The sequence below is a fragment of the Oncorhynchus tshawytscha genome, unplaced genomic scaffold, assembly GCF_018296145.1.
Source record: "Oncorhynchus tshawytscha isolate Ot180627B unplaced genomic scaffold, Otsh_v2.0 Un_contig_11576_pilon_pilon, whole genome shotgun sequence".
NCBI classification, from domain to species: Eukaryota; Metazoa; Chordata; class Actinopteri; order Salmoniformes; family Salmonidae; genus Oncorhynchus; species Oncorhynchus tshawytscha.
Window position 1 is genome coordinate 175,001 of NW_024609616.1, and position 15,000 is coordinate 190,000.

The 15,000-nt window shown below is 44.2% G+C and overlaps 1 protein-coding gene across 1 annotated transcript in view; it reads right to left on the reverse strand.

Moving 5' to 3' along the window:
- The window catches only part of LOC121845286 (voltage-dependent calcium channel gamma-2 subunit-like), a 100,385-nt gene that overhangs the window by 78,190 nt on the left and 7,195 nt on the right, over positions 1–15,000 (reverse strand). The gene's annotated exons all lie outside the window — the stretch shown is intronic.

Below are 15,000 nucleotides of genomic sequence, written 5' to 3' on the forward strand. Positions count from 1 at the left end.
ACTAAGCACATACCCTTGAGGTGTCCCCGTGTTGAGGGTCAGCGTAGCGAAGGTGTTGTTGCCTACCCTCACCACCTGCGGCCGGCCCGTGAGGAAGCCCAGGATCCAGTTGCAGAAGGAGTGAGTTGTCCCAGGGTCCTTAGCTTGGTGATGAGCTTGGAAGGGACTATGGTGCTGAACGCTGAGCTGGAGTTTGTGAACAGCATTCTCACAGTTATTTACCCTCTTGTCCAGGTGGGAGAGGGCAGTGTCATGTGTAATTGAGATTGCATCCTCTGTGGATCTGTTGGGGAGGTATGCAAATTGGAGTGGTTCTAGGCTGTCTAGGATGATGGTGTTGATGTGTGTCATGACCAGCCTTTCAAAGCACTCCATAATTATAGATGTGAGTGCTACAGGGCGATAGTCATTTAGGCAGGTTAACTTGGAGCTCTTGGGAACAGGGACAATGGTGGTCAGGTTGAAAGTAGTTGGGATTACAGACTGGGACAAGGAGAGATTGTGTGCATTTGCCTTCATGTGTTTGTGTGATAGATGGTCCCCTTCAGCACAGTGTCAGCCGGTCAGCCAGTCAGTCAGTCAGTCAGTCAGCTAGTCAGGCAGTCAGCCAGTCAGCCAGTCAGCCAGTTAGGCAGTCAGGCAGTCAGTCAGCCAACCAGTTAGGTAGTCAGCCAGTCAACCAGGCAGTCAGCCAGTCAGGTAGTCAGACAGTCAGTCAGGCAGTCCCACGTAAAGGTAGTAAGTCAGTCAGCCAGTCAGCCATCCAGTCAGTCAGTCAGTCAGTTAGTCACCTATTCAAGCAGTCAGCCAGAGCCAGTCAGCCAGTCAGTCCCAGATAAAGGCAGGCTGTAAACACACACAGACAGGCTGTGATGGAGAAAGAGCTGTGATGGAGTCGTTTCACAGACTGGCCTTGTGTTGCCAAGCCGACACCGCATCACGTCACTACGGTTACACAGCAGAGACGGGTGAAGGAAGGGGGAAGGAGGCAAGACAAGACAAGGCGAAGCGAAAGGAATGTGTTTGTGTGTGTGTGTGTGTCTCTGTGTGTGTGTGTCTGTGTGTGTGTGTGTGTGTGTGTGTGTGTGTGTGTGTGTGTGTGTGTGTGTGTGTGTGTGTGTGTGTGTGTGTGTGTGTGTGTGTGTGTGTGTCTGTGTGTGTGTGTGTGTGTGTGTGTGTGTGTGTGTGTGTGTGTGTGTGTGTGTGTGTGTGTGTGTGTGTGTGTGCGTGCATGCGTGTGTGTGTTTGTACAGTAAAAGCAGTGTCATAATACAGTGTAAATCCAGATTAGAAGTGTGTCATTAGCTAGTTCGCTGGGTAATCCTCATCTGATTAGTGGTAGATAATCCCACTGCTGTCCAGCACAGACACTCACACACACTCACTATCCGGTCTTAGTATGTTTAGAACTGCAATCCCGTAGACACACTGCATGTGTTGCTATATCCCTAATGTACACACACACACACACAGACACACACACACAAAATCTAATAAAAATCTAATCACAAACACTCTGTTAAAACATCCCTAATGTAACACACAAACACTGTGTCACAGCATCTCTTAAGTACATTTGGAAATGGTGTTCCAATGATTTGGTGGATACCTGACCACTAGGGAGAGAGTGGTGCTGCTAAAGCAATCCCCCTCACACAGCGTGGAGCTTCACAACACAGCACTCTGTCTCACACAGCATGGAGCTTCACAACACAGCACTCTGTCTCACACAGCATGGAGCTTCACAACACAGCACTCTGTCTCACACAGCATGCAGCTTCGCAACACAACACTCTGTCTCACACAGCGTGGAGCTTCACAACACAGCACTCTGTCTCACACAGCGTGGAGCTTCACAACACAGCACTCTGTCTCACACAGCATGGAGCTTCACAACACAGCACTCTGTCTCACACAGCATGGAGCTTCACAACACAGCACTCTGTCTCACACAGCGTGGAGCTTCACAACACAGCACTCTGTCTCACACAGCATGGAGCTTCACACACAGCACACAGTCTCACACAGCGTGGAGCTTCACAACACAGCACTCTGTCTCACACAGCATGGAGCTTCACAACACAGCACTCTGTCTCACACAGTCTCACAACACAGCACTCTGTCTCACACAGCATGGAGCTTCACAACACAGCACTCTGTCTCACACAGCATGGAGCTTCAAAACACAGCACTCTGTCTCACACAGCGTGGAGCTTCACAACACAGCACTCTATCTCACACAGCACTCCTAGCAAAGCATGCAGCTTCGCAACACAACACTCTGTTTCAGACAGCATAGGATCCTATCTCACTACTGACACCAGCGTAGCACACAATAACATGTGTAGTCTTTTAGAAGATACACACACTAACAATGCAAAGGGCTTTATTGACATGGCAAACATACAGTACCAGTCACACCCACTCATTCAAGGGTTTTTCTTCATGTTTACTATGTTCTGCATTGTAGAATAATAGTGACGACATCAAAACTATGAAATAACATATATGGAATCATGTTGTAACCAAAAAGGTGTTAAACAAATCAAAATATATTTTAGATTTTAGATTCCTCAAAGTAGCCACTCGTTGCCTTAATGACAGCTTTCCACACTCTTGGCAATCTCTCAACCAGCTTCATGAGGTAGTCACCTGGAATGTATTTCAATTAACAGTTGTGCATTCTTAAAAGCTCATTTGTGGAATTTCTTTCCTTCTTAGTGTTTGAGCCAATCAGTTGTGTTGTGACAAGGTATGGGTGGTATACAGAAGATAGCCCTATATGGTAAAAGACCAAGTCCCTATTACGGCAAGAACAGCTCAAATAAGCAAAGAGAAACAACAGTCCATCATTACTTTAAGACATTGGGTCAGTCAATACGGAACATTTCAAGAACTTTGAAAGTTTCTTTGAGTGCAGTGGCAAAAACCATGAAGCACTATGATGAAACTGGCTCTCATGAGGACCGCCACAGGAAAGAAATGCCCAGTTACCTCTGCTGCAGAGGATAAGTTCAATAGAGTTAACTTCACCTCAGACTGCAGCCCAAATAAATGCTTTACAGAGTTCAAGTAACAGACACAAGACTGCACGAATAGGCCTTCATGGTCAAATTGCTGCAAAGAAACCACTACTAAAGGACACCAATAAGAATAAGAGATTTGCTTGGGCATGAAAATTAGACCAGTGGAAATCTGTCCTTTGCTCTGATGAGTCCAAATTAGAGATTTTTGGATCCAGCTGTCGTGTCTTTGTGAGCCGCAGAGTAGGTGAACGGATTATCTCCGCATGTGTGGTTCCCACCATGAAGCATGGAGGAGGAGGTGTGATGGTGCTTTTCTGGTGACACTGTTGGTGATTTATTTAGAATTCAAAGCACACTTAAACAGCATGGCTACCATAGCATTCTGCAGCGGTACGCAATCCCACCTGGTTTGCACTTAGTTGGACTATCATTTGGTTTTCAACAGGACAATGACACAAAACACACCTCCAGGCTGTTTAAGGGCTATTTGACCAAGAAGAGTGATGGAGTGCTGCATCAGATGACCTGGACTCCACAATCACCCGACCTCAACCCAGTTGAGATGGTTTGGGATGAGTTGGACCGCAGAGTAAAGGAAAAGCAGCCAACAAGTGCTCAGCATATGTGAGAACTCCTTCAAGACTGTTGGAAAAGCATTCCTCATGAAGCTGGTTGAGAGAATGCCAAGAGTGCGCAAAGCTGTCACCAAGGCAAAGAGTGGCTACTTTGAGGAATCTAAAATCTAAAATATATTTTGATTTGTTTAACACTTTTTCGGTACAACATGATTCCATGTGTGTTATTTCAGAGTTTTGATGTCTTCACTATTATTCTACAATATAAAAAATAGTAAAAATAAAGAAAAACCCTTGAATGAGTGGGTACTGTATGTTTACATTGTCAAAGCAAATTAAACAAGTAATAAACCAATGTGAAATAAACCATACAAAATTAACAGTACACTAATAGTATTAACATCACACTCACAAAAATTTCAAAGGAATAGAGACATTTCAAATGTCATATTATGGCTCTGTACAGCACAGTGTTGCAACGATATGCAAATAGTTAAAATACAAAAGCGAAAACTAATAAACATACATTTGGGTTGTATTTCCAATGTTTTTTGTTGTTCACTGGTTGCCCTTGCAGCAACAGGTCACAAATCTTGCTGCTGTGATGGCACACCGTGGTATTTCACCCTGTAGATATGGGAGTTCATCAAAATTGGATTTGTTTTCTAATTCTTTGTGGGTCTGTGCAATCTGGGGGAAATATGTGTCTCTAATATGTTCATACATTTGGCAGGAGGTTAGGAAGTGCAGATCAGTTTCCACCTCATTTTGTGGGCCGTGTGCACATAACCTTCTCTTGAGAGCCTGGTCTGGTCTCTCAATAGCAAGGCTATGCTCACTGAGTCTGTATTAATTTTGGGTCAACCACAGTGGTCAGGTATTCTGCCACGGTGTACTCTCTGTTTAGGTCCAAATAGCATTCCAGTTGCTCAGTGTTTTGGTTAATTCTTTCCAAAGTGTCAAGTAATTATTTTTTTGTTTTCTCATGATTTGGTTGGGTCTAATTGTACTGCTGTCCTGGGCTCTGTTGCTTCTGTTTGTGTTTGTGAACAAAGCCCCAGGACCAGCTTTTTATTTATTTATTTATTTTATTTCACCTTTATTTAACCAGGTAGGCAAGTTGAGAACAAGTTCTCATTTACAACTGCAACCTGGCCAAGATAAAGCAAAGCAGTTCGACACATACAACAACACAGAGTTACACATAAACAAACAGACAGTCAATAATACAGTAGAAAAAGTATTTATACAGTGTGTGCAAATGAGGTAGGATAAGGGAGGTAAGGCAATAAATAGGCCATGGTGGCAAAGTAACTACAATATAGCAATTAAACACTGGAGTGATAGCTATGCAAAAAATAAACGTGCAAGTAGAGATACTGGGGTGCAAAGGAGCAAGATAAATAAATACAGTATGGGGATGAGGTAGTTGGATGGGCTATTTACAGATGGGCTATGTATAGGTGCAATGATCTGTGAGCTGCTCTGACAACTGGTGCTTAAAGCCAGTGAGGGAGATATGAGTCTCCAGCTTCAGTGATTTTTGCAGTTCGTTCAATTCATTGGCAGCAGAGAACTGGAAGGAAAGGCGCCCAAAGGAAGAATTGGCTTTGGGGGTGACCAGTGAGATATACCTGCTGGAGCGCGTGCTACGGGTGGGTGCTGCTATGGTGACCAGTGAGCTGAGATAAGGCGGGGCTTTACTAGCAGAGACTTGTAGATGACCTGCAGCCAGTGGGTTTGGCGGTGAGTATGAAGCGAGGGCCAGCCAACGAGAGCTTACAGGTCGCAGTGGTGGGTAGTATATGGGGCTTTGGTGACAAAATGGATGGCACTGTGATAGACTGCATCCAATTAGCTCAGTAGAGTGTTGGAGGCTATTTTGTAAATGGCATCGCCAAAGTCGAGGATCGGCAGGATGGTCAGTTTTACGAGGGTATGTTTGACAGAATGAGTGAGGGATGCTTTGTTGTGAAATAGGAAGCCAATTCTAGATTTAATTTTGGATTGGAGATGCTTGATGTGAGTCTGGAAGGAGAGTTTACAGTCTAACCAGACACCTAGGTATTTGTAGTTGTCCACATATTGTAAGTCAGAACCGTCCAGAGTAGTGATGCTGGACAGGCGGGCATGTTCAGGCAGCGATTGGGTGAATAGCAAGCATTTAGTGTTACTTGCATTTAAGAGCAGTTGGAGGCCACGGAAGGAGAGTTGTATGGCATTGAAGCTCGTCTGGAGGTTAGTTCACACAGTGTCCAAAGAAGGGCCAGAGGTATACAGAATGGTGTCATCTGCATAGAGGTGGATCAGAGAATCACATCAGCAAGAGCGACATCATTGATGTATACAGAGAAGAGAGTCGGCCCGAGAATTGAACCCTGTGGCACCCCCATAGAGACTGCCAGAGGTCCAGACAACAGGCCCTCCGATTTGACACACTGAACTCTGAGAAGTAGTTAGTGAACCAGGCAAGGCAGTCATTTGAGAAACCAAGGCTGTTGAGTCTGCCGATAAGAATGTGTTGATTGACAGAGTCGAAAGCCTTGGCCAGGCTGCACAGTAATGTCTCTTATCGATGGCGTTTATGATATCGTTTTGGACCTTGAGCGTGGTTGAGGTGTACCCATGACCAGCTCTGAAACCAGATTGCATAGCGGAGAAGGAACGGTGGGATTCGAAATGGTTGGTAATCTGTTTATTAACTAGGCTTTCGAAAACCTTAGAAAGGCAGGGTAGGATAGATATAGCTCTATAGCAGTTTGGGTCTAGAGTGTCCCCACCTTTGAAGAGGGGGATGACTGCGGCAGCTTTCCAATCTTTGGGAATCTCAGATGATATGAAAGAGAGGTTGAACAGGCTAGTAATAGGGGTTGCAACAATTTCAGTAGATCATTTTAGAATGAGAGGGTCCAGATTGTCTAGCCCTGCTGATTTGTAAGGGTCCAGATTTTGCAGCACTTTCAGGACATCAGCTATCTGGATTTCGGTGAAGGAGAAATGGGGAGACTTGGGCGAGTTGCTGTGGGGGGCGCAGGGCAGCCATAGAAAAATGCTTTTTGAAATTCTCAATTATAGTGGATTTATCGGTGGTGACAGTGTTTCCTAGCCTCAGTGCAGTGGGCAGCTGGGATGTGGTGCTCTTATTCTCCATGGACTACAGTGTCCCAGAACTTTTTCTAGTTTGTTCTACAGGATGAAAATGTCTGCTTGAAAAAGGTAGCCTTAACTTTCCTAACTGCCTGAGTAGAGGGGTTCCTAACTTCCATGAGTTGCATATCACGGGGGCTATTCGATGCTAATTCAGAACGTCACAGGATGTTTTTGTGCTGGTTAAGGGCAGTCAGGTCTGGAGAGAACCAAGGGCTATATCTGTTCCTGGTTCTACATTTCTTGAATGGGGCATGCTTATTTAAGATGGTGAGGAAGGCATTTTTAAAGAATAACCAGGCATCCTCTACTGACGGGATGAGGTCAATATCCTTCCAGGATACCCCGACCAGGTCGATTAGCAAGGCCTGCTCGCTGAAGTGTTTTAGGGAGCGTTTGACAGTGATGAGGGGTGGTCGTTTGACCGCAGACCCATTACGGATGCAGGCAATGAGGCAGTGATCGCTGAGATCTTGGTTGAAAACAGCAGAGGTGTTTTCAGGACCAGCTTGCTTAGGGGACTCTTCTCTAGGTTAATCTCTATGTAGATGATGGCTTTGTCATGGAAGGTTTGGGAATGGCTTCCTTTATGGTGGTTGTAGAATTGAATGGCTCTTTTCTGGAGTTTGATAATTAGTGGGTATCATCCTAATTCTGCTCTGCATGCATTATTTGGTGTTTTACATTGTACACACAATATGTTTTTGTTGAATTCTGCATGCAGAGTCTCAATTTGGTGATTGTCCCATTTTGTGAATTTTTGGTTCCCTCTCTCTCTCTCTCTCTCTCTCTCTCTCTCTCTCTCTCTTGCTCGCTCTCTCAGAACTCCCTAAGGTGTCTGCGTACTAGGTTCGGTTTGCTCCTAGCAGAAGTCATCTAGGCAAAGTTATTTTTTTATTGTAGCAAATTGATTGTACATTCAAATACATAAATATCTCATTTACATAATATTTCACACCCCTGAGTCAATAAATGTTAGAATCATGTTTGGCAGCGATTACAACTGTGAGTCTTTCTGGGTAAGTATCTAAACTTTTTAATTTATAAGTAATTTATAACAATTTCGAAGAACATAATTCCACCTTGACATTATGGGGTATTGTGTTAAGGCCAGTGACAAAACATATATATTTAATCAACGGGTGTAACTCAAGAAATAAATAAATAAAAGGTCAACGGGTGTAACTCAAGAAATAAATAAATAAAAGGTCAACGGGTGTAACTCAAGAAATAAATAAATAAAAGGTCAACGGGTGTAACTCAAGAAATAAATAAATAAAAGGTCAGCGGGTGTAACTCAAGAAATAAATAAATAAAAGGTCAGTGGGTGTAACTCAAGAAATAAATAAATAAAAGGTCAATGGGTGTAACTCAAGAAATTAATAAATAAAAGGTCAACGGGTGTAACTCAATAAATAAATAAATAAAAGGTCAACGGGTGTAACTCAAGAAATAAGTAAATAAAAAGTCAACGGGTGTAACTCAAGAAATAAGTAAATAAAAAGTCAACGGGTGTAACTCAAGAAATCTGTAATAAATTTCTACTTTTTTTCAGAGGAGATCTTATTTGCGCAATTTTTCATCTAACTAAGGTGCAAAATTTCTCAAATGAAAAGATGTGCATGAAAACGAGTTGTCTTTTGTTGAATGACAACACACACTTCATTGAAGAATCCCTACTGTTGACCAATCACTGACGAAGGAGAGTAGACTTCGGCTACTGAAATTTGGCTTCCCTCAAGCTAAACTGTAGTGTGCACGAACAGCCGAAAAAAGACTTTGCGGACACTGTTACAGCCAACACACAGCACCCCACCACACACACTCTGACAGACATGTAAGCACCACCTGGTCAGGGTAGAACCCATATAACCCAGGTCATCATGGGCCAGGATCCATCAAGAGGGGGCCTGACAGCCTGGAGCTCCGGGGCAAAGCTCCACAGCTGGACATATGGGGCACTTTGGGGCCATCATTCTGGCCCGGACCGCTGAACTGGGTCCAAATGGATCAGATTAGAGAGAGGATATTTGGGGAGTGGTTGGAAAGTGGACACTGGAGGGTGTGAGAGGTATGTGTGTCCCAAATAGCACCATGTTCCCTAAATAGGGCACTACATTTGACTAGGGCCCATAGAACTCTGGTAAAAAGTAGTGCACTATGGTGCCATTTGTGATGCAAACACAGTAGAATGATGTACAGATGGGGGGTCGTCCTGATCTGTGACTATCACTCAACCACTGGTGGTTTAATGGAATGTATCAGTGTGTGTGTATGTGTCTGTGAGTGCGTGTCTGTGTGTGTGTGTGTGTGTGTGTGTGTGTGTGTGTGTGTGTGTGTGTGTGTGTGTGTGTGTGTGTGTGTGTGTGTGTGTGTGTGTGTGTGTGTGTGTGTGTGTGTGCATTAATGCCTTCAGATTGGTTCACAAATTAATTTGTTGATGCATGAAGGGTCCTATTGCAAGCCTGTAAACTTGGCAGCTCTCCACAGAGATGTACTAGAGAGCTCCTCTCCAATCTTTGCAATTGTAGCTTCTGTCAGACTTTGGGCCATGTGTGCCATCTATCCAACTCTATGCAGAGATGGTCTTAACCGGCATATCTGGGCAGTTTTCGATTGAGACCCCTAAAAAAACCTGCAATGTGATTGGGTTAAGACCCAAAACTGGGGGGTGAATCGTGCTGTTCCTGAGCCTGTGGAAGCTCTATACAGAGGCCAAAACTTCCTGTGAGATGAAGAGCGCTGTAAAAATAGTAACAGTGCTGATGATGATGAAGTTTCTGATAATCATAACTGCAGCGCTAACAATGCCAATACTGCGCTACAAAGGCACATTTCTTATACTACATGACATATTCTGATCAACTGGCGTGTTCTTGTGTCAGGAAACTAAATACCACGTTAATCAGATAATATAACTGGCCATTACAACAGATCAAAGATTTTTGACCAAATTCCTAGTTCCTGTGTTTTGCCTTTGTTGGGCAAAATAGCTCTTCTGCCTATTAGCATAATTAATGTCATTCCGGTAATGCACTCAAACACCGAGACAGGATGCGTCACACACACACACACACACACACGTCAAGACTGGCCTCTTTAAAAATAGACTTGCAGTCATTTCTTACATCGTGAAGATAAACAGTGCAGTACTTCCATTCTAAGTACAGGCTCATTAACAGCAGTAACATGGTGAAGATAGAGATGCTAGGTTTATGTGGAAGATACAGATTCTAGATTCATGTGTAAGATACAGATTCTAGATTCATGTGGAACATTCTGGATTCAGGGAAATCCTGTAAGATAGGGTCTGATGTGTTCCAGTGTGTGTATCACAGGTGGTTGTTGGCACCTTAATTGGGGAGGATGGGCTCGTGGTGATGGCTGGAGCGGAATAAGTGGAATGGTATCAAATACATCCAACACCTGGTTTCCATGGTTTCCACGTGTTTTAAGGCCATTCCATTTGAGCCGTTCCAGACTTTACTATGAGCCATCCTCCTCTCAGCAGCCTCCACTGGTGTGTATTTGGACTTATAGTAAAGCTAACTGGCCTGGGTTAGTCTAGGGTACTGTAGGTAGATATATACATATAGGCCAGCTGTGCTGTGTTATTAAAGATAGCCCAGGCTGCCTCAGGGTAAGTGACATGATTCTGTGCTTCTCTGCAAGACTATGGCCATGGAGGCAGTTAGCTTGTAGCTACTGTAACAGGCTATGGCCATGGACGTAGCTAGCTTGTAGCTACTGTAACAGGCTATGGCCATGGACGTAGCTAGCTAGTAACTACTGTAACAGGCTATGGCCATGGACGTAGCTAGCTAGTAACTACTGTAACAGGCTATGGCCATGGCCGTAGCTAGCTAGTAGCTACTGTAACAGACTATGGCCATGGACGTAACTAGCTTGTAGCTACTGTAACAGGCTATGGCCATGGACGTAGCTAGCTAGTAGCTAGTAGGCTACTGTAACAGGCTATGGCCATGGAGCTAGTAGCTACTGTAACAGGCTATAGCATGGCCGTAGCTAGCTACTACTGTAACAGGCTATGGCCATGGACGTAGCTAGCTAGTAACTACTGTAACAGGCTATGGCCATGGACGTAGCTAGCTAGTAACTACTGTAACAGGCTATGGCCATGGCCGTAGCTAGCTAGTAGCTACTGTAACAGACTATGGCCATGGACGTAACTAGCTTGTAGCTACTGTAACAGGCTATGGCCATGGACGTAGCTAGCTAGTAGCTACTGTGACAGGCTATGGCCATGGACGTAGCTAGCTAGTAGCTACTGTAACAGGCTATGGCCATGGCCGTAGCTAGCTAGTAGCTACTGTAACAGGCTATGGCCATGGCCGTAGCTAGCTAGTAGCTACTGTAACAGGCTATGGCCATGGACGTAGCTAGCTAGTAGCTACTGTAACAGGCAATGACCATGGAAGTAGCTAGCTAGTATGCAACTACTGTAACACGCTATGATCATGGATATCGCTAGCTAGTAACTACTGTAGCAGGCTATGGCCATGGAAGTAGGTAGTGCACCCATGCCCAGGACAGAGAGCACATCCTGGCCCAGGATCTATCAGGAGGGGGCCTGACAGCCTGGAGCTTCAGGGCAATTCTCCACAGCTGGACACATGGGGCTGTATGGGGCCATCACTCCAGACCGGACAGCTGAACTGGATCCAACTGGATCAGACTTGTTCAAATGCGAGTTGGCATAGGGGGGACGTGGTTATAAAGGGGACACTGGAGGGTGTGAGAGGTATGTGTGTCCCAAATAACACCCTATTACCTATATAGTGCACTACTTTTGACAAGGGTCCATAGGACTCTGATAAAGAAATTAGGGAAAAGGGTGCGATTTGTAATGCAACCATAGTAGAATGGGGTACAGATAGGTGGTGGTCCTGATATGTCGACTGAGTTGTGACTATCACTCAACCCAATGGCTGCAGTGTTGGTTTAATGGAATGTATCAGTGTATGTATGTGTGAGTGCGTGTGTGCACACACGTGTTTTAATGGAATGTATGATAATGCATCCATGTTGGCTCACAGATTAATTTGTTGATGTGTGAGGGGTCCTATAGCAAGCCTGTAAAGATGCCAGCTCTCCATAGAAATGTACTAGAGAGCTCCTCTCCTTGCTATTCTTGAACAGGCTTTGGAACAAGTGTGCCCTCTATCCAACTCTATGCAGTGGTGGCCTTATCCAGATGTGGGAAGTTTTTGATTGAGACACCAAAACAACCATGCAATGTGATGGGGATAAGACCCAAAACCGGGGGATGAATTGTGTTGTTTCTGAGCCTGAGGAAGCTCTCTATGAAGAGGCCAATACTCCCTGTGAGATGAAGAGGATGTACAACAATACTACTGGTGCTGATGATGATGATGATGCTGCTGATGATGGTGGGGATGATGATGATGTTGCTGATAACCATAACATGATGCCAATAGCTCTTCTGCATATTAGCATAATTAATGTAATTCCGTTAATGCACTCAAACACCGAGAAACACACACAAGTCAAGACTGGCCTGCTTAAAAAATGTCTTATTAATTGTGTAATTGTGTAAATGTGAAGATAAACATATTCTACATACAGACTCTAGATGCATGTGGAAGTTTCAAATTCTAGATTCTATTAATGTGGAAGATTCTAGATGCAGATTCTAGATTCATGTGGAACGTTCTGGATTCATTGGTATCCTGTAAGGTAAGGTCAGATGTGTTCCAGTGCGTGTATTTAGGCCTATGGTGAAGCTAGCTTGCCTTGGTTAGTCTAGCGAACTGCAGGAAGTTACAGTGCATCGGGAAGGTATTCAGACCGCTTCGCTTTTTCCACATTTTGTTACGTTACAGCCTTATTCTAAAATGGATCAAATTGATTTTTCCGTCATCAATCTACACACAATACCCCATAATGACAAAGCAAAAACAGGGTTTTAGAATTTCTTGCAAACGTCTGGAAAATAAAAGACAACAATATCACATTTACATAAGTATTCAGATCCTGTACTCAGTACCTTGTTGAAGCATCTATAGCAGCGATGACAGCCTCGTGTCTTCTTGGGAATGACGCTCCCCACAGGTGTGATTACTACCTCTGGAGGTTTAGAGCTTGAGGTAGTCACCTCATACAAGTACTTGTGAGTATGGCTAGATGGTACACTGTCCTTCTCTCAGCACATATCAAAGCTGCAGGCTAAGGTTACATCTAGACTTGGTTTCCTCTATCGTAATCACTCCTCTTTCACCCCAGCTGCCAAAATAACCCTGATTCAGATGACCATCCTAACCATGCTGGATTACGGAGACATCATTTATAGATCTGCAGTTAAGGGTGCTCTCGACCGGCTAGATGTTCTTTACCATTCGGCCATCAGATTTGCTCCTTATAGGACACATCACTGCACTCTATACTCCTCAGTAAACTGGTCAACTCTGCATACGACCCACTAGTCTGCAAGACACACTAGTTGATGCTTATTTATAAAACCCTCTTAGGCCCCCCTCTTACTCCCCTCTATCTGAGATATCTACTGCAGCCCTCATCCTCCACATACAACACCCATTCAGCCAGTCACATTCTGTTAAAGGTCCCCAAAGCACACACATCTCTGGGTCGCTCCTCTTTTCACTACGCTGCAGCTAGCGACTGGAATGAACTGCAACAAACACTCAAACTGGACAGTTTTATCTCAATCTCTTCATTCAAAGACTCTACCTCAGGCGTGCAACACCTGGAGACTACCTTAATAATAGACATTCCGCACCAGCTGTTATTGACAAATAGACACAGACCCCCACCCCTTGTCTTACCGGATGTAGCCGTTCTGTCCTGCCGATGCACGGAAAACCCAGCCAACTGTATAATATCCGTGTTATCGTTCAGCCACGACTCGGTGAAACATAATATATTACAGTTTTTCATGTCCCGTTGGTAGGATAGTCTCGGACGGAGCTCATCCAGTTTATTCTCCGGTGATTGCATGTTGGCTAATAGGACGGATGGTAGAGGCGGATTACCCACTCATTGACGAAGGCACCCTGATCTCCGCCCTCTGTATTTCCTTATTTTCTTCATGTGAATGACAGGGATTTGGGCCTTGTCTGGGAGCAACATTAAATCCTTTGCGTCTGACTCATTAAATAAAAAAATGTTGTCCAGTTAGCGGGGTGAGTAATCGTTGTTCTGATATCCAGATGCTCTTTTCGGTCATAAGAGACAGTAGCATCAACATTTTGTACAAAATAACTTACAAACAATGCCACAAAACACACAAAATAGCACAAATGGTTAGGAGCCCGTAAAACGGCAGCCATTCCCCCTGGTAGTCATTCAAGAATTATGTGAAACGCTATTATTGTACGCTTGTTAAGCACATTTTTACTCCTGAACTTATTTAGGCTTGCCACAACAAATGGGTTCAACACTTATTTCTAAAAGCATAATTCCACTTTTACATTATGGGGTACTGTGTGTAGGCCAGTGACAGACAATCTCAATATAATCTATTTTAAATCCAGGCTGTAACACAATCAAATGTGGAAAAAGTCAAGGGGTGTGAATACTTTCTGAAGGTACTGTATAGGCCTGCTGTGCTGTGTTATTAAAGATAGCCCAGGCTGCCTCAGGGTAAGTGACAGGATTCTTTGCTTCACTGCAAGACTATGGTCATGGAGATATATAGCTAGCTGGTAGCCTAGCTTCTATAACAGGCTATGGCCATAGAGGTTGGTATTTAGTTGCTACTGTAACAGACTATGGCCATGGAAGAAGCTAGCGAGTAGCTACCATAGTGAGCTATGGCCATGGATGTAGCTAGCAAGTAGCTACAGTAACAGGCTGTGGCCATGGATGTCGGTAGCTAATAGCTACTGTAACAGGCTATGTCTATGGATGTAGCTAGCTAGTAGCTACTGTAACAGGCTATGGCCATGGATGTCGGTAGATAGTAGCTACTGTAACAGGGTATGTCTATGGATGTAGCTAGCTAGTAGCTACTGTAACAGGCTATGGCCATGGATGTAGCTAGCTAGTAGCTACTGTAACAGGCTATGGCCATGGATGTAGCTAGCTAGTAGCTACTGTAACAGGCTGTGGCCATGGATGTCGGTAGCTAATAGCTACTGTAACAGGCTATGTCTATGGATGTAGCTAGCTAATAGCTACTGTAAAAGGCTATGGCCAATGACGTAGCTAGCTAGTAGCTACTGTATAAGGCTAGCTAGTAATTCATAGTAATT